At 48.1% G+C, this 19,738-nt stretch overlaps 1 protein-coding gene across 4 annotated transcripts in view; it reads left to right on the top strand.

Moving 5' to 3' along the window:
- Positions 1-19,738, top strand: part of FRMD4A (FERM domain containing 4A) — a 461,647-nt gene that overhangs the window by 391,115 nt on the left and 50,794 nt on the right. The gene's annotated exons all lie outside the window — the stretch shown is intronic.

Genomic DNA, 19,738 nt, shown 5'->3' on the forward strand with positions numbered 1-19,738 from the left:
TTTCTCCCTTCGAGTGGGGCTTGAGTTGAAGGGAAATGAAGAGTATTTAGCCTACTGAGAGGACTTCCTGTCCTTTAGGCCAGTCATTACTTCTTAAGCCCCGAGGCCTGGGGAATCACCAAGAGATGGTGTATAGAAGATAAGGATTTCAGCTCATAGCAACACAAAGGACTATATTTAGAAACGGTGATGCAAGCTGCCATCTTGTTTCAGTTTCCTTTTCCCAAATCTGATGACAGGCCTGCCATTGACAACAATATGCCAGATTCAAGGAAGTCCAAAAGCACGACATCATTTTGGATGACTGGGGACATGCTTTCTTGATGCCGTCCCAGTTGAATTGCCCTCTTTGCTGTCATGTAGCACCCAGCCCCTAGGCTACAGGAAGATTTCAGGGTCTTTGAGGGTCTCCAAATGGCCTCCGAAGACCCTTGGCCATGAATACATTGGGAAGCAGCGTGGCTCAGTGCAAAGAGCATGGGCTTTGGAGTCAGAGGTCATGGGTTCGAATCCCAGCTCCACCACATGTCTGCTGTGTGACCTTGGGCAAGTCACTACACTTCTCGTAGCCTCAGTTACCTCATCTGTAAAATGGGGATTAAGACTGTGAGCCCCACGTGGGACAACCTGATCACCTTGTATCCCCCCCAGTGCTTAGAACAGTGCTTTGCACGTAGTAAGCGCTTAACAAATGCCATTATTATTATTATTATTATTATTATCAGAAATCATGTTGACAGGGCCTACAGATCCCTGCGTTGTGGACGTTGCTTGGTCACCATCTTAGCCCGAGATGAAATCTCTCCCTTGAGAGACAGGCAAAGTGATTCCTTGTTATTTATTTAGAAATCAGCATTTACTTATTTATTTAGATGTGCAATTAGGTGGGCTCTAATGTTCCCATCATTGTACAATTAGTGCATTTATGAGCATTTTGTGCCCCTTTCAGACTCTAGAGACAGGAACCATATTAGCTGGGAGGCTGAGTTGTTCCTGTTAGGCAGTTCTTGTATCCTTTCTCTAGGAGGCAAATCTGCCTGTGGGGATTCCTGAAAGCCTTTTAGAAGCAGGGGGATCTGCTATGGAAATCGATGCCACACAGGTCACAACCGGGGAATGGGGGGATGTTTGAATTGCACGAACGGAGTCACAAAGAGGAGGAATATGGTTACGGGAAATATTCCATTGTACTGTGAGAGAATTCCCGGCGGAATTCCCCCTGTTGAATTATTCACTAGGTGTAACTGAGTACAGATGATCTGGGGACTATCTCTGGAGGGCTCAGGGTTGTCAGCTCCTAATCTGTGGCTGATCTTCTTGTTGGTGGCACATGTAGGGAGGGGCCTCCCCAGGACTGTCAGCATTGGAGTCCCTCACAGCAGTGGAGTCCCCCTCCCCCCCGCCTCCCTCACCCCCCGCCAGTGCCCTGGATGGAAACCAGTCTGCCCTATAACTGGTCTGTGATGCTTAGGACTCTTACCATTTCACTGCCTCTGCTCATTCACGGGGTTTTGATCAAAGACCATCCCCACCACCTTCAGATCACTCCGAAGTTGAATGAATGAGCCATGGCAGAGCTAGAAGGAAAGTCCGCAGCAGCTTCTGACTCTCAGCTCGGAGGGTGAACCCTCTTCCATTCTGCAGTTCCCACCTGCAGGTAGCAGCATGGCTGGGTTTTCTTTTTTTATGGTATTTATTAAGCTCTTTCTATGTGTCAAGCACTGTTGTAAGTTCTTATCCCTACCCAGATTTCCCATCTATTTTGGGACCAACTCTAAATTTCCAGCCTGGTCTTTCCAGTTCTACTACAGCTGCTCTCTAGTATGAAAAGTCAGGTAGCCTAGGTTCTTATCCTGGCTCTACCACTTACCTACTGTGGGGCCTTGAGCCAATCACTTCATTCATTCATTTATTCAATCGTATTTACTGAGCACTTATTCTGGGCAGAGCACTCTAAAAGCGCTTGGGAAAGAACACTAAAACAATAAACAGACACATTCCCTGACCACAATGCGCTAACAGTCTACGGGGGGGAGACAGGCATCAATACAAATAAATAATTTCTCTGTGCCTCAGTTTCCTCAGATATGAAATAAGGATTTATATCTTTTCTTTCTCCTACTTTGAATGTGAGTCCCATGTGGTACAGGGACTATGTCCAATCTGATTAAATTGTTTCTACCCCAATGCTTAGAACAATGTTTAGCACAGAGTAAGAGGTTAACAAATACATTTAAAAAAAAACTCAAGAAGTGAGCATGGGGGAGGGACAGTTGCAGCAGGGGGAGAAGGATGGAAAGCGGCCCAGTCTGGACAGGGAAAAACACAACGATTCAGCAAGAAGCGAAAGCTAGACTGTAACCTCATTGTGAGCATGGAACATCTATACCAACTCTGTTCTCTTGTACTCTCCCAAGCATGTAGTTCAATGTCTGCACTCAGTAGGTGCTCAATATATATGATTGATTAACTGATTGAAAGTGCATCACCCTCTAAGACTCCACCTGCATATTTAGACACCACTGCCTGGTTTATTGCTTGATCAAGCCCCCCCACCCCAAGATCTTTTTCCACCTAGTGCACCCTGGGGATCCCCTTGCTATCTCCCTGGAACAGTTCCTGGATCCCCACTATCTGGTTGTGACAGTCCATCCTGGGACAGTATCTTTTCTAGCCGCCTCAGACACTGCCCTTCTCCAGACTGCTACACACACGAACACACTCAAGGCTTGGAAGGGCCGGATAAATAGCTGTGTTGATTGTTTGGTTAGCGGGGGTCAAACTCAACAACATTTGGTATTTATAACATGCTACTATAAACTCCCGGCTGGCCAGCCCAGCAATGAACTCTGGTCCCAACTGACTCCCAGCTAGCTCTGAGGAAGGCTGGTTTCCGTTACCCCGGGAGCAGAGTCAGTCCTTATGTGCAGCTGTCATTTATCTTTGAAAAAAGACAACAGTTTTGGGGAGTCACAAATCTTTCAGAGTGGCGTCTTCCCAGCTTGCCTTGACCACAAGGTCCCATTAGCCACCTATCCTTGGATTGGGAGGTCTTGATACATGCCTTTATTTTCTGGCTCTGGCACCCATTTGGCTGCTTTTTTTTGGAGAAAGCCAGGGCAGATAGGCAGTGTGGAGGCACTGTACCCAGAGAGGTTTGAGAGAGCGATGGAGGAGGCTGGTCATGTGAAGCTTCCGAATTAAAACAGCAAACAAGGAGGAGAGAAAATGAGTCCTAGCTAGGATGAATGTGTCCCATCCAAAGATGTTTCAATCCAACGTTTTCCTGATTACTTAGTATTGGTTTACTGGGCTCAGTATCTATCAGCATTTGAGAGGCTTTTGGGGGGCTGCTTCAACTGGGTGTTTGGAATTCCCCCCACTCTCAGTACCAAGAAGGAATGAAGGAAAGCACACTCCTGTTTGAGCACTAGGGTCAGAGACAATCAATCATTTTTATTCAGTTCTCACTGTGTGCAGGGAGCTGTACTAAGCACTTGGGAGAGTACAGCACAACAATATAACAGACACATTCCTTGCCCACAACGAGCTTACAGACTAGAGAGGAGACAGACAGTAATATAAATAAATACATTATGGATATGTACATAAGTACTGTGGGGCTGAGCCAGGTTGGGTGGGAAGGAGTGGCGAATAAAGGGAGAAAACGTAAGTGTGATGCACAAGGGAATGGGGAATGAAAGCTGTCAGGAAAGGCCTCTTGAAGGAACTGTGCCTTCAAGAAGTCTTTGAAGGTGGGGAGAGTAATTGTCTGATATAAGGAGGTAGGGCATTCAGGCCAGGGGTAGGGAATGGGTGAGAGGTCAGCAGTGAGATGAGATCGGGGTACAATGAGTAGGTTGGAATTAGAGGAATAAAGTGTGTGGGCTGGGTTGTAGTAAGAGAGTAGCAAGGTGAGGTAGGAGGAGGCAAGGTGACTGAGTATTTTAAAGCCAGTGGCAAAGAATTTTTGTTTGATGCACAGGGCGATGGGCCATTGGGGCTCAGTGTAGGACTGGAAACAGCTCCAGTCTCAAAAAAACAAGTTGTGGCCTGCGGGAGGGAGGGAGGGAGGGAGGAGGGAGGGAAAGAGAGAGAGAGAGAGAGAGAGAGAGAGAGAGAGTGTGTGTGTGTGTGTGTGTGTACAAGTTGTGGCCTGGGAGGGCAGAGGAGAGAGAGAGAGAGAGAGAGAGTGTGTGTGTGTGTGTATGCCTTTGACTCTTCAGGGTCTGCTAGGGCAGAAACCTAAACAGTGATGTTATAAACCAGTCACCAACCAAATTTCTCACCAGCCTCTGCAGCTAGAGTCAGGTCTTTATTAGGTTTCAACAGAACTACCATCATGCTTCTGGCCCAACTGAAATGGACTGCCATGTTGCTGAGATTGAGGGGCACTGTAGGAATTGGAAGGAATTGGTTGAAAGGGAGATGTTGAACAGTTACTTTCAGAGGCAGAGAATACTGGACTTATTTGGGAAGGGAAGTCGGACTATTGAATGTGGCAAACTGAGGAGAGGCATATTGGGGAGCAGCATTCACAGGGAGGGTAGAGTGGGTTGAGGTGGGGGGATGCGTACCCAAAAATTCTGTTGTTATTTAGTGGCCTGGATTTGTTTAGCAGCCATGTAAGAAGGACAGAAATGATAAGAATTCAAAGTTGGCCTCCCACAAGAAAAGCTTTGTCCTTTTGGCTAGGGGAAAATGAGGAACCCAAGGGGCAAGCTGTGATTAGACAGTGAAGAGAGACTATTGCCAGACCAGACCACTAGAAGGACCCAATTAGCCTGGACCCCTTTGATTTTGCAAAAGCACAACCAGAGGCCAGGCTGGGGCAGCCTAGGAATTGGGGCTTGCCAGGGGAACCAGCCTCACTTCTGGTTAGAGGGGTCCTTGGCAGCCATCCTGTGCTGAACCATGTGGCAGCACGGGTGGTCCCAGAGGATGTTCTGGGGACTGGGACACAGAGGTTAAAGGAGATCCTCACCCCAGAATCATGAGTCATTGGCTCCAGTTGCCAGCAGGCACAAAGCTGGGTCAACTGGACCCCAAATAGCCAGACCCCCGACACACACACCACGTCAGAGGCCCCAGAATCTATGACCCCTGGTATCGTGCCTCAGTCCGACCCAACCCCTTGGAAGATGGAGAAGGGCTAGAGCAGAAATCCCCTCTCTTCCCACCAGGTACCAGGGGCTCAAGCTACAAAGAGGCTTTGTAGGTCAGTAGATAACCTCCACCCAGCCCTTTCATGCCACTGAGAAGCAGCAAGGCCTAGTGGAAAGAGTATGGGTCTGGGAGTGAGAAGGGCCTGGGTTCTAAACCTGGCTCTGACACTTGTCTGCTGTGTGACCTTGGGCAAGTCACTTGACTTTGTGCAGGAGCAGATCCATTGGTCTCTCCTGCATGACCAGCCCCAGCCTGAATTCCAGAGCTCAGTACAACCTTAATTGTCTGCACAACAGAAGCCTGGCTTAAGAGAGGCTCTGGCTTCATGGCTCTGGAGCGAGTCACCAACATCTGGTCCTGCCCCAGCTCCATGGGATAACAGGGGCATGTACCGCTGGCCACCTGGCCCCCAGTTTCTGTCCATTCCGGGCAGTCAACCTTGTGAGAGAGCGGGGCTTCTGGCCCGAGCTGTCAGCAGCATGGGCAGTTTCAGAAAGCACCAGCCAAGTTAAAGCTGCTGACAAGCCACCTGATGTCAGGCAATTATTCCCAGGGCAGTCCTCTTTCATAAAGGTTGAGCAAATTGACTAGTCTTCTTGCAACTTTCACTCATTTATTTATTTAGTTGCATCCCATAGATATTGTTCTGGGGTGGTGCTTGTGCCACACAACAGGGAGAAACTTATAATGGCAGTCTGTGCATATATGCACGTATTAATGGAGAAGCTGCCAGCACAGTCAGGATTTTTGGGTCCATCAGCCTCCATTTTTGCGTGGCGGTTCTTACTGGGGAATTTGTCAGATTTCTTGAATCATTTTCTAGAAAGATTAGAGATATTTTGAACCTTTTCCCTCTCAGCAGGGAGGGCTACAAGAATGTAGATCACTAAAGGATCTATTTTCAAAGATCCCCAAGGGCTTAGTCATCATCATCAGTAGTATTTATTGAGCACTTACTGTGAGTAGAGCGCTGTACTAAACGCTTGGGGGAGTACAGTGCAAATTGGTAGACACGATTCCTTGCCCCAAAAGAGCTTAAAGCTAGCAGACACTAAAATAAATTACAGGTAGGGGAAGAAGGCTTTGTGACACTAATTCCCCCATGCAAAAGCCAGATGAGGTAGTTAAGTAGAAGACCCCACCATTTGCTTTAATGAGGAAACCAAAGCACAGAGAGGTGAATTCACTTACCCCAGGTCACAGAGCTTATCAGTTGTAGAACCAAGCTTAGAGACCCTTATCCCCTGACGCATCTCTGTCTTTGGGCCACCAATCAATCAATCAGTCAGTAGTATTTATTGAGTGCTTACTGTGTGCAGATCACTGTACTAAGTGCTTGGAAAGTACAATTTGGCAACAAATAGATGATCCCTACCCAACAATGGGCTCACAGTCTAGGGGGGGTGGACAGACAACAAAACAAAACAAGTAGACAGGCATCAATAGCATCAGTATAAATAAATAGAATTATAGACATATATAAATCATTAATAAAATAAATAGAATAATAAATATGTACATATATACACAACTGCTGTGGGGCGCGGAGTAGGTAGAGCAGAGGGAGGGAGTCAGGGCGATGGGGAGGGGAGGAGGAGCAGAGGAAAGGGGGGCTTAGTCTGGGAAGGCCTCCTAGAGGAGGTGAACTTTAAGTAGGGTTTTGAAAGGGGCGAAGTTGGCTAGTTTGGCGGATGTGAGGCGGGAGGACGTTCCCCTCCAAGATAATACGAAGGGGAGAAAGGAAGCTTGGAGAGGGAGGAGAAAAAAGAAAAGCGTTTATGTTTTCCTTGACAGTTTTTGGATTTACCACGTGTCAAAATGAAATGTTTCTGTGCCAAGCCAAGGTTCACACAACCCTATATCCTGGGGATTCCCAGAAAAAGAGGAAATAAAAATCACTTAGGAAAATTTGAGGACTTGTTTCCCCTGGGGCATTTTGAGTACCTCTCCCTTCCTCCCTCTCTCCCTTCTTCTCCCCCCTCTTCTAATGAAGCCTAAAGCGAAGGAAGCTAAAAGGGTTTTGATGGATAAAAAATGATGCCCTCCACTAAAGGGGTCACGGGGTTGGGGGCTCTGTGCATCTGTCGTTGAATTAACCAAATCCATTTTGAGCCATGCACTGCCTAATAGATCAGGGACTAGGCTTCAGGAACATCTTGGTTCCATTAGTAGGTCTGTCTGGAGGAGATGAGAAATTAGACATTGTTTTCCTTGCACGGCATACAACCCAGACATTGGAGAAAGTGCATAGTTTCTTCCAGGGATTAAGATATTTGCATATTGGGACCAGAGTCATTAGAGAGGGGGTGGGGACTTTTGGGTCAACTCCGAAATGGGTAATACAGGAATTTAGGCCAGTGTCGGGGCAAAAGCAGTATCCAATTCAGGGGGTTTAAACCTGAAAATTCGAGTTCAAGCTGATTCTTCTTAATCAGTAGTATTTATTGAGCACCTACTGTGACTTTGTTGGTCTCAAACCATGAAAAGTAACCCTTCCAAATACATCCCCAGCCCTCTACTTGGAATCATGGGACTTATTCTAGTTTTTCTTAAAGTATTTGCTGGCAGGATCTCCCTGGATCGTGAATCTGGGACCTGTCTGGGAGTTGGGAAATCTCGGATGGAATTGGAATGAAGGGATCCGTGGGAGTCTTTTCCTCCACCTAAATCAGCCGGTCGATCCACAGGGTTAATGAGTTCCCATGGGTTGAGTACCGGTGAGCTGAATTAACGAGCATGGGACCAGGCAGAACTGTCTGGTTGACAAGGCCAGTGCGGGGGAAGTAGCAGGAAGCGGCTGACAGGGGAGGGAATGAGGGAGGCCACTGCTAATCGCCACTCTCGCATTTGAGACATGGTAGAGGGAGTCTCTTAAAGGGAGGGGACCAGCTGAGTGGGATGAGGCCCAGGTGGGTCTCTGCCAAACTCCAGTCAGACCTCACTCCACCCCATTGTCTCTAAGCAGCGGCCAAGACCAAGAGAAGCAGCATCACCTAGTGGATAGAGCACAGGCCTGGGACTCAGAATGACATGGTTCTAATCCCAACTTCGCCACCTCTCTGCTGTGTGACTTTGGGCAAGTCACTTCACTTCTCTGTGTTAAATGGGGATTAAGACTTTGAGCCCCATGTGGGACCTGTGTCCAACCTGTTTAGCTTGTATGTACCCCAGCGCTTAGTACAGTACTTGGCACCTAGTAAGTGCTTAACAAATACCATTTTGAAAAGAAAAGGTACTGGTTGCAGAGTTTGTGTCCCCCATCCCAACCCGAATTGTAGGCTCAGCTTAAAAGCCAAGATCTTGCTGACTCGGTACAGTCGATTCTCCCACAGCCTGGGACTTTGCTTCGTGGCCTGGACAGAGTGCTGGTGGGGAATTCTTCCGGCAGCGTGTATCTGTGTGTACACAGTGGGATGGTGATGTTGAGAGAGATGGTTGTGTGCATGCAGAATGGTGCTAATTTTCTTGACCACTGGATTCGTCATCAACTCAACACCCACGTTACTGGAGAATTGGCTAAATGGGTAATGGTTAAATGCCTCTATTAGGCATGCTACCTGGTATCCTTATTCCAGAATGCCCCGCTGTGGTCTGGGCCCAGTGGATCACCCCAAAAGCTGAAGTTGGTCAGAACGTTCCTGCATGTCGCCCAGACCGCCGCCACCCAGGGCCAAGTCGTTTTCTGGAACACTTTCCCAGTTTAGCCCCTGCCTCAGCCAGTCCAACACCATGTCATCTAGTGCTCTTCTTGGGTTTAATGTACCATCACATTTATTTAAAGGTATTTGTTAAGTGCTTACTATGTGTCAGGCACTGAACTAAGCGCTGGACCAACCTAATCAGGTTGGTCACAGTCCATGTCCCACATGGAACTCACAGTCTTAATCCCCCATTTTACAGGTGAGGTCCCTGAGGGACAGAAAGGTTAAGTGAACTGCCCAAGGTCACCCAGGAGACAACTGGGGGAGCAGTGATTAGAACCCAGATCCTTCTGAATCCCAGGCCCATGCTCTATCCACTAGGCCATGCTGCTTCTCATTATTTTAGCCGCTCAGGTGGAGACCCAGCGAGCCATATGCGAATGTGGTCAAGGCCCCTGTGTTAGATGTGTTTCGATGGAGTCGGTGCTGGCCTAGATCTAATGGGAGTCTGGGAAAGGAGTGTATCTTCTGTTCTCCCACTCGCACAGTACGCCCACATTTGTCATATTTCATCTCACAAACCAACAGGGTGGGAGTATGTGCCACAATCCCGGTCATTAACATTAACATGCACCACTTTATGTCCAAGACTGCTCACCCCAAGGCTCTTTTTATTGGCTTTTCTTTGCCCGGCCCTATGGGATGTCATCATTTCCAGTCCCATGTTCAGACACTGAAGGGTAGTGCAAGGTCCTAGATTCCCCCAAAGCCCACTGCAAATCTGAATTGGAACCCCCGTACCAAGAATCTCCCACATCCCAGTCCATTTCAGCCAAGTGTCCATTTGGGGACGCTGACTGCTCTAATCTAAACCAAGCCATTTCCGGAAAGCTTCCTTTTTGTAGGGAGGCAATGCTGCTGTTAGTGCAGTCCCTCAAGAGGTGTTCCTGGAATTTCTACCCAGTCAATCAGTGGTGCTTATAAAGTGCTTACCGTGTGCAATGCACTGTACCAAGCACTTGGCAAAGCATAATTCAGTGTACTCCTTATCTAGCCACTGTTCCTGACCAGTTGCAGTACAATTTCCGCTCCAAGATGACAAGTGGGAAGCTATTTCCCTCCATTTCTATTTCACTGCAGAAGAAGCTACATCCTGGCTCTGGTTTCATGACAGTTTGCCTCTGGGTCCGACTTGGCTGAGTGAAACTGTGAAAATAAGAGAAAAGCATAATAGAAGTATTTGTAAATTCTCTTCTCTGCCCCTCCCTGCCCCCATTCCTCCACCTCTATCCTGCCTCTGGAATTAAACATTTCCTCCAGGGTCCTGGAGCGTCTCACAGATACCATGAGTCTTCTCAGGCCTTGGATGTGTCTGGGTTGTCGTATGACTGTGGGGATTGGACCGCGGGATGGCCCTGAGGGTGACCTCAGTTTGCATCATATGGCTGGGGGAGGGAGGGTCAGTGCCATGTAGCTTCGGGATTGGGAAGATTGATAGGACACCCAGACAACTTCACAAGCCGATCACACGCCTCTTAAACAAATTGCACAGCTGTGGCAGCATTCTGGTTCTCTCAGCCTCCTGAGGGGGCAGAGAGGTGCAGGCAGAGTTGTACATGGGAAGGCAGAGAGATTAACCAGGCACCACAGAGAAATCAGAAAAACAGTCTTCAACAACATCTCTCCCTCACTCCACCACCCCTAGCTGGGTCCCCTCCATGGTCTCAGGGGGGCTTGGGAGAAAAGCCGTGCTGCTGAGCTCTTCCAAATCAAATCTAATAATAGAGCATCATCAGATAAGGAAACTGAGTTACAGAGAAGTGAAGTGACTTGTGTAAAGTCACACATCAGGCAAATGGCAGAACCAGAATTAGAACCCAGGTCCTCTGACTCCCAGGTTTGTGATCTTTTTGCTGTGCCACACTGCTCCCTCTCCACTAACTGTGGAAAACCTGTCCTCCCTTCACAGGGAGAAAGGAGGGGGAGGAAGGCAGAGAAACAAGCTCAACATCCTTATTATTATAATGTTTATTTCTCAGATGAGGCTGATCTTTGCAACTAATAACCGTGTGGACAGTAGCCAAGAATAGTTTAATCATCTGTTTAGATAAACATCTCCTGATTATGAGACAGAACTCTGGAAGGGAGGCCAGTGTATAATGAATCCTTAGTTCCTTAAGAGGTTTTACTCAACTCTGCCCAAGCTCTATAGCAGCCAAGATGATATCCAGCTTCCCTCTGCAGGTCTTGAATCTTCAAATTTGTTTCGGCTATTCCAGGCCCGTGTGGTTATTTTGTGTGTGTCCTCAGGATATTTCTACTTCACGCAACAGCATCCCCTGTCATCCGTACTGTTCCCTTGTTTATCGAAGAGCCGAATGTCCAGGCTGTTGGACAGAACTGGTGAGGCTGTTTCTGTGACTCAGTCCTGATATACCTTAGAGCGGCCATTATCCTACCTCTTCTTGGACTCATTCTCAAATAATGAGTTGGTAGAAATTTATCAGCTCCCAGAAGGGGACTGAACAGTGATGGATGATTTTAACATGTGAAATATGCCTTTGGGAGTGACTCACAGGAGCTAATATTTTCCTCCTCCTGGTATTGCTGAGTCCATCTCTGTGCACAGGAGAGTGAGCAGGTCCCAGGGTGTAGGGGGACACCTCCATAGAAAGGACAGGGGAACTCTCCCTCCTCCCCACCTCCAGTGCACTGGGCATATCTGTAAGGATGCACGGTGCCCACATGGGGCATGTCCAGGGGCACATGGGAGTGGGATGTCTGGCATCTGCAGACACAGTTCTGCCACCAGTAGAACCATTACCGGGATGCCGGTTTCAGAGGGAAAAGGAGAGGAGCTGGAAGGAGCTCTCTCCATCTACAGCCCTTAAGGGAGCATCACTGTTTTCCTGGGAACCTTGAATGACTGGGCTAGGTGCAGTATCATGATCTTTATCGGGGTGCTAGAGGCTTACAGGAAGCAGTCACCCCAGATAACTCCTGAACTTCCAACCTTCTCATTTAAAATGAAAAAGGACGACAACCCTCAAGTAGAAAGAATCATATTTTCATCGTCTATTTTTAAACCACTTTGTTCCCCAGTTATAAAATCCTGTCATTTGTAAGGTAACCACACCCATAAATGAGACAGAGTCATTCCTGCTAATTCAGAGAAACGGGTGGACTAGGAGTATAGTCAGCTGTTAGGCTAATCGGGTGTCCCCGTCCTGGTTCCACCACTGCCTTGCTAGGTGGCCTTGGGCAGGTGACAAATTCTCAGGGCTTGATTTACCCCAACCGTAGAGCAAGGAGAAAAATCTGTGACCCTACCTCACCTCGGAGTGGTGAAGTTGGGGGTAATAATGATGGTATTTATTAAGCACTTACGATGTGCAAAGCACTGTTCTAAGCACTGGAGAGGTTACAAGGTGATCGGGTTGTCCCACGGTAGGGCTCACAGTCTTAATCCCCATTTTGCAGATGAGGTAACTGAGGCTCAGAGAAGTGACTTGCCCAAAGTCACACAGCTGACAATTGGCGGAGCCAGGATTTGAACCCATGACCTCTGACTCCAAAGCCCATGCTCTTTCCACTGAGCCACGCTGCTTCTCTAAGCAGTTTGGTGCTCAATCAGTAAACTTGTTCTTGACCATCGGAAGATGTTCAGATGAAAGGCATGTCATCAGGCAGCATATTATTTTACTTAGGTCCTTGGAGTAAACACCTTGTTTACCAAAAGGAGGGCTTATTGTAGAGCCTCTCATTAGCTCCTCGTGTTTGATTGAGCCAAAGAAGGCACCGAAAATGCTTTAGCATTTAGCATCCTAGCACCGAGAATAATGATCAGGTGTGTTCCTCTTGAGGCTCTCATCTGAAGATCTCCAAGCATTTTATAGTTCTTATCTTGTGATAGGGGTTGCTATCCTTATTTACAGGTGGCAAATTGGAGGTAATAAGAGACCAAGTGCTTGGCATCGGGTCAGATAGCATTGGGACTGGCATAGGAGACTCCTCCTCACTTTCAGTGAAACCAAACCAACTTCCAGGGTAGCCTGCTCTTCCAGAGAGGACGGTTGCGGGGGGGGGGGGTGGCGTGGCAGGAGGAAAGTGACTGAAGACTGTTTCCTTGGATCAGGTTAAGTAATTTTCTCAGCCAGAGAAGCAGCAAGGGGGAGGGGCGTGGGAACACCCCAGTCGTCTCTGTAAAATTTCAACCCACTATGGAGTAAGCAGAGCACCTAACCCTGTTATTTAAGGAGATTATAGAAATAGTCATGAATTTAGCGGCGGAGAAGGGAGTCCTGGCCTTTTACCTTTCCTCCATTTTCTAGTGAAGTGCTTTGCAAACAGACACTCCATAAATAATACAGTTGACAATGGGGACCCCCACCTCTTCCCACTTTCCTGTGTGATTCGATTCCCCAAACTGTTCCCCTTGCAATTTCCCCTGCTCTTCTCCCCTAATCCCCTTTTCTGCAAAGGTCATCTATCCTCCCGTCTTCCTGGTCCATTCCCCTAGAGTTTTGGGGGGATGGGGGGAGGGAGAGAGTGCCAAAAAGACCGTCTCTCACGCTGTGGTCTTGCCATCCACCCCTACACAGAACAATACAAATCTCTCCCGTAGGAAGGATGAAGCTATGTGTATTTTATCAGATGACATTCCAGCCCTCTGTGAGATTGGAAATAGGGGTTTGGTGATATCACCTCCAAGAGTTTTCATTCTGGGGCATTTAGTCATCTGAAAGTGGAGGCTGTGCCTGCCTCCTCTCTCGGAATACCATGCGGCTCAGGTCTTTTAGCAATGGGCTGCCATGGATCTAAACAATATACTATGCCTGCAGAGTTCAGGAGAGCCTACTTCCGGCTTTCTGTGAAATAACCAAACTGGAGACGTCGTATTCCAGCTTTACCATGAAATGCAGGTTTCCCTTTAAAATAAGAGCATGCAACAATAGTATTTTTTTTAAAAAAGAAATCCTTCTGGTTAAATTTGGGATGTAAAACAGGACTCCAATGCAAAGATATTTACTGAATTGTAGCATTTCTGTTTGATTTTGAGTTGGGTAAATTTTCAAGCACCACAAGCTCCCGCCTCTCAGTATTTTGTTCAGAGGCAGGCAAGCCGAGGGTTAATAGACAGAGCACCACTTGTTTTACTTAAGTGATCTGTTTCAGTTGTATTAATGCCAGTTAAAGGTGGCTTGATCCTTGCCGGTATATTTTTCGGTGAAAGATTATGAAGATATTTTCCTACCCATTTTGCACCTTTAGGAATAACTTGACCTCCCTTTCTCACTCCCTTGCAGCTCCACAGATTCTCATCTTTGAAATCATTCCCTGCTTGACTCAAAAACTGTAGCTTTGTAAACCTGAAGGCTAAAGATAACAAGGTCGGGGGAGCCCCCAAGTTTCACGTAGGGAAAGGTTAACCACAGAGGTTTAAATTAGTGTTGTCATGTCCTCAGAACGACTCTTCTTCCATTGAAACATTTTTCATTTCATTCTTTCCTAAATCTTGTGCTCTTCAATTCTGCACACCCAACCTTCAACTTGTGTTTTCTCAACTGTTTGCTTTTGCCTGATTGGATTTCCTCAATTGTCATTCACCTGGATTGCTTTTCCCTGTCTTAATTCTTGGTCAGATGCCACATCTCCTGTGCAGTCCTGTTTTTTTTTTTTTTCTGTTACTAGCAGAGACCCTCCATCCCTAATCTTATTCCATGGCCCCTCACCCCATCCTGTACTTAGGAGCCAGAGTATTTATTTCATTAGAACTTTCCTTATACTTGGCAAAAGAAAGCAAGCTCATCTTAAAAGAGGAGCTCTTTTTATAAATGGTCGTTAAGTGCTTACCATGTGCCAAGCACTGTGCTCAGTGCTGAGGTAGATACAAGCTAATCAGTTAGGACACGGTCCAGGTCCCACATGGGCTCCCAGTCTTAATCCCCAATGTACAGATTTAGTTGTTGTGGTTTTTCATTTGTAATGCTTCATATCTTAGCACCTTGAAATGAACAGGATATTTATTAACAGGTGATTCCTTACCAAAGCATAACATGACCTAGAATCTATCCTACCTTGTCAGAATCTGCAAATCAATCAATCAGTAGTACTAAGTGAGCACAAATGGTCTCAGTTCCTAGAAATTAAAGACAAGGATTTTGAGAAGATTAGGCATCCCTCACAGGCTTTTTCTGCTACCATTCTTAGTTCTAAAAGTTACCAATATTTTAAACTAAGAATACCCTGCCACCTCATATATCCGTGCTGATTGGTGAAGGTCAAATCAATCAATGGTACTCATTGAGCATTTCCTGTGTGCAGAGCACTGTACTAAGTGCTTGGGAGTGTACAATATAACAGATGCATTCCCTGCCCACAATAAGCTTACAGTCTACAGGTCACCTACTCTATGTATTGATCACCTGCTATGTGCACAGTACAGGCACCTGGGAGAGTATAAAGGAGTTGGAAAACATGGTCTCTTGACCTCAAGGAATTTACAGTCTAAAGCAATATCTAGCATCATCAAACAGAGCAACACATCTGAATGCCAAAACCAAACCAGTCTGGACAAACCAGCAATCTGGGTAGGTCTGGGATGGATATACACAGTTATACTTGGTGGAAATATCTCAGGGCAGAGGAAAGACCTAATGCTAAGATTAGCAGATGGGCTTGTCCAATTTTATCAGGGGTTCTCAGAAATTCCTGAATTTCTGTGTGTGCCCACCCATCTAGTTCATTCATTCATTCAATCGTATTTATTGAGCGCTTAATGTGTGCAGAGCACTGTACTAAGTGCTTGGGAAGTACAAGTTGGCAACATATAGAGATGGTCCCTCCTACTTGCCCCACAGTGACCGGGCCTTGCTCTCCAAACCCTGTGTCATACTTGGATGGAGGATGGGAGTCCAGGGGCTCATTCTAGACCAGGTGGTGTGGAAGATGAGAGAGGACCTTCAGAGCCTCCATCCTCTCCAGTCACTCTGCCATACTGTTCCCCTTCAGGCCACCATCTTGGCCTCTGTCCCCTCGGCCTGGTGACGCCAGCTAGGGCTCACAGCGGAAGCTTTAAAGTTGCTGCTGCCGGACTCTCTCCTGGCTCCCCCGCAAACCTGGGGGTGGGGGCACAGGTCACAGGAGTGTGTTGGATCCTTGAGTTTGAATTCCAGGGAAGGGGCCCAAAAGCCATCGACGGTCCAGCGGCCGGCCTGAAGCGGCACTAGGGTGAGCCAGGGAGATTAAGCCCCTAGCATACGCACGTGGGGAGCAGGAGCAGGGGGTGGGGGGGTGGCGGGAGTCGATCCAGGGCCAGACCCTCAGTGGAGACCAGATGGTTTTGTTTGTGCTGGCTGGAGGCAGGGCAGCTCTCCACACCAGGCAGCAGCAGGGAGCACTTAGAGACAGAGCCCAGGGGTTTTGTTTTGCTTTGCAAGGTGGGGGCAGGGAGGGAAAGGGAAAATGGCTATGGAGTACCACAGGCACTGCTTTCTCTCCAGGGGTGTTTGAAGTTGGAGAGAGGGCTTTTGGAGACCAAGCAAATCCCTAGGTCACAGAAACGGAGGGCTGCTTCTCTCTGTGGCCTCCCCTACCCCGTGCCTTCTGGGGACAGACATGCTTTTCCTCCGGCCGCTAGGCCACCCGCCGCCGGCCAGGGTCCAGCCCCTGTGGTCGGGTGAGCCAAACCACGTGGCTGCCATTGGGACACAGCGTAACTGTGCAGCCCTGCTGGGCGGGGAATGAGAGGCGGCAGCTGTGACAAGCATCCGGACTTTTATCTGGCCTGGGTGAGTTGGGCGTGAGACAAGCTGAGGGCCAAACTCCCCAGCCCAGGCTCTGGCCTGCCTCCCCTCACTCCATCACCACCCACACCTTCCTCAACTCCTCCCCCTCACACCCCACACCTCTAAATGAGCCAGTGGGGGTGGGGGTGGGGGGGTACAACCACTAAACAACTTCAAGATTCCGGAGGCCGGTGCTTGAGTCAGAAGTTGGATGACTAAGATTTTTCCGAGACTGGCTTTCTGACAAGGTGGAAGGAGGAAGGTGAAAGCCCAGCTTTTGTTGGCGGCGCGTCCTCTTTGGGGTTGGGGTCGGCCCAGGGGGGCTACCTGTAAACATCCAGCCGGTTTGCGGTGGGAGGAGTTGGGCTTTAGTTTCGATTGGTTTCATGGAGAAATTTTTGTAGTATATCAGAAGGGCAGATTAGGGGGCCTGTGCTCCCCGTGGGTTGTGGGAATGGAACAGACTGAAGCTGACAATAACCCAGTCATCAGAGTTGCTTATGAAATCATTCCATGGTGTTAAGTGGAGCACTTACTATGTGCAGAGCACTGAACTAAGCGCTTGGGAAAGTACAATACAACAGACAAATACCCCACCTTCAAAGCCTTACCGACTGCACATCTCCACGAGGCCTTCTCTAAGCCCTCATTTCCACTTCTTCAACTCCCTTCTGCGTCGCCCTGATTTGCTTCCTTTACTCACCACCCTTATGTACACATCCACAGTTTATTTATATTAATGTCTGTCTGAACTGTAAGCTCATTGTGGGTAGGGAATGTGTCTCCTGATTCTGTTATACTGTACTCTCCCAAGCGCTTACTACAGTGCTCTGCACACAGTAGGCACTCAATAAACACGGTTGATTAAGTTAGCGGACACATTCCCTGCCCACAGGGAGTTACAGTCTAGAGGAAAGCTTCAACGAAAACGACTTGGGGGTTATTTTGGGAAGCAAATTTTATTTTCGGTGCTGTGGTTGAGGTTGGACGATCAGCGAAAGAAGTGGAGGGGACTGGGATCGAAGTATCCCCTGAACTGGGAGTGTTAGAGGACGTGTTAAATAGTGCAGGAGTTGCTCAGAGTTGATACTCGTCTACATCTGCTCTTCGTGAAAAAGCAAACACATTTTGTCAGGCTGGTTTGTGATGGAAAGGAATGTGGTCACTGCAGGATGAGTATTTTATCCCATCCAGTTTGACTTAGGGTGGAGTCTGAAACAACATTCCTCGGGTCTTGTAGATAAGTTAGGTAGAAAACAAGGTCAGAGGCGACGAGGAGAGGAAAACCCAGGGAAAACCGAGCCTCGTTGTAGCGAGTCCCAATCAATCAAACAGTAGCATTCCCTGAGTGCATACTTTACGCAGAACACTGTACTGAGCGCAGGTGAGGGCGCAATAGGATGATAGAGTTGGCAGACACTATCCCTGTGCAGATTTCTTCCGTCTTCCCCACCCAGTCAGTGCACGGGTGCCCCTCCTCCGGCTCCCAGAGTGAGCTAGGACCCCCGAAGAGGATGTAGCTGTTACCTTACCCTTCCATAGGGGCGTATATAAGGGCATGCACAATTCACGTTAACTTCTTTTGTCGTTTTCCAGAGACCCAAGTGGCTTTCCCTTTCATCACATGAAAGGAGACCCCTCATTCCTCGAGCCAATCGAGTGCAATCTTAATTGCTTCCAAATGTTCAAAATCCGAGTTCTCAGAGAGCTCATCCACCGCACACCGCCGAGGGGGTGGGGAGGAGGGGCAGGCCGATGAGGGGGTGAGAGGCAGCCCCGGGGGCATTGGCCTAGAGACTCTGCCCAGCACATTTTCGAGGCGGCTTCGACAGTCTCCCTCCCCCTTGAACCGAAGCTGAAGGTAAACGGTCCCGGAGTGCACCCCCCTCCCAGATGTCTTTGTCTGGGCTGCAGAGGGGAGCCCTACTGAGAGCTCACCTCCTCCAGGAGGCCTTCCCAGACTGAGCCCCTTCCTTCCTCTCCCCCTCGTCTCTCTCTCCATCCCCCTCATCTTACCTCCTTCCCTTCCCCACAGCACCTGTATATATGTATATATGTCTGTACATATTTATTACTCTATCTTGTACATACCTATTCTGTTTATTTTATTTTGTTAGTATGTTTGGTTTTGTTCTCTGTCTCCCCCTTTTAGACTGTGAGCCCACTGGTGGGTAGGGACTGTCTCTATATGTTGCCAACTTGGACTTCCCAAGCTCAGTAAATACGATTGATTGATTGATTGATTGGTCTATTCTATTTATTTTATTTTGTTAGTATGTTTGGTTTTGTTCTCTGTCTCCCCCTTTTAGACTGGGAGCCCACTGGTGGGTAGGGACTGTCTCTATATGTTGCCAACTTGGACTTCCCAAGCGCTCAGTACAGTGCTCTGCGCACAGTAAGCGCTCAGTAAATACGATTCATTGATTGATTGATCTGTTTTATTTTGTTAGTATGTTTGGTTTTGTTCTCTGTCTCCCCCTTTTAGACCGTGAGCCCACTGGTGGGTAGGGACTGTCTCTAGATGTTGCCAACTTGGACTTCCCAAGCGCTCAGTACAGTGCTCTGCGCACAGTAAGCGCTCAATAAATACGATTGATTGATCTATTCTATTTATTTTATTTTGTTAGTATGTTTGGTTTTGTTCTCTGTCTCCCCCTTCTAGACTGTGATCCCACCGGTGGGCAGGGACTGTCTCTATATGTTGCCAACTTGGACTTCCCAAGCGCTCAGTACAGCGCTCTGCACACAGTAAGCGCTCAATAAATACGATTGATTGATTAGTACAGTGCTCTGCACACAGTAAGCGCTCAATAAATGCGATTGATTGATTGATTGATTGAGAGGGGAGAGCAGGGGGCTCCCCCAGCAGCGCGACCTGACGTCGTGGCCCCCCGAATCATCATCAATCGTATTTATTGAGCGCTTCCTGTGTGCAGAGCACTGGACTAAGCGCTTGGGAAGTACAAACTGGCAACATCTAGAGACGGTCCCTACCCAACTCACAGTCTAAAAGGGGCCGCCCCCGCCGGCGGGCGGGAAGCGGATATTCCCGCCGGGAGACGGGGAATTTGAACGCCTTCCCATTTCAGCACTCCGACTAGAGGAAGCTCAGTTCAGCACCGGTCGCAGATGGCGACGGCGGCG

Source organism: Tachyglossus aculeatus (assembly GCF_015852505.1).
Source record: "Tachyglossus aculeatus isolate mTacAcu1 chromosome 12 unlocalized genomic scaffold, mTacAcu1.pri SUPER_6_unloc_1, whole genome shotgun sequence".
Classification (NCBI taxonomy): Eukaryota; Metazoa; Chordata; class Mammalia; order Monotremata; family Tachyglossidae; genus Tachyglossus; species Tachyglossus aculeatus.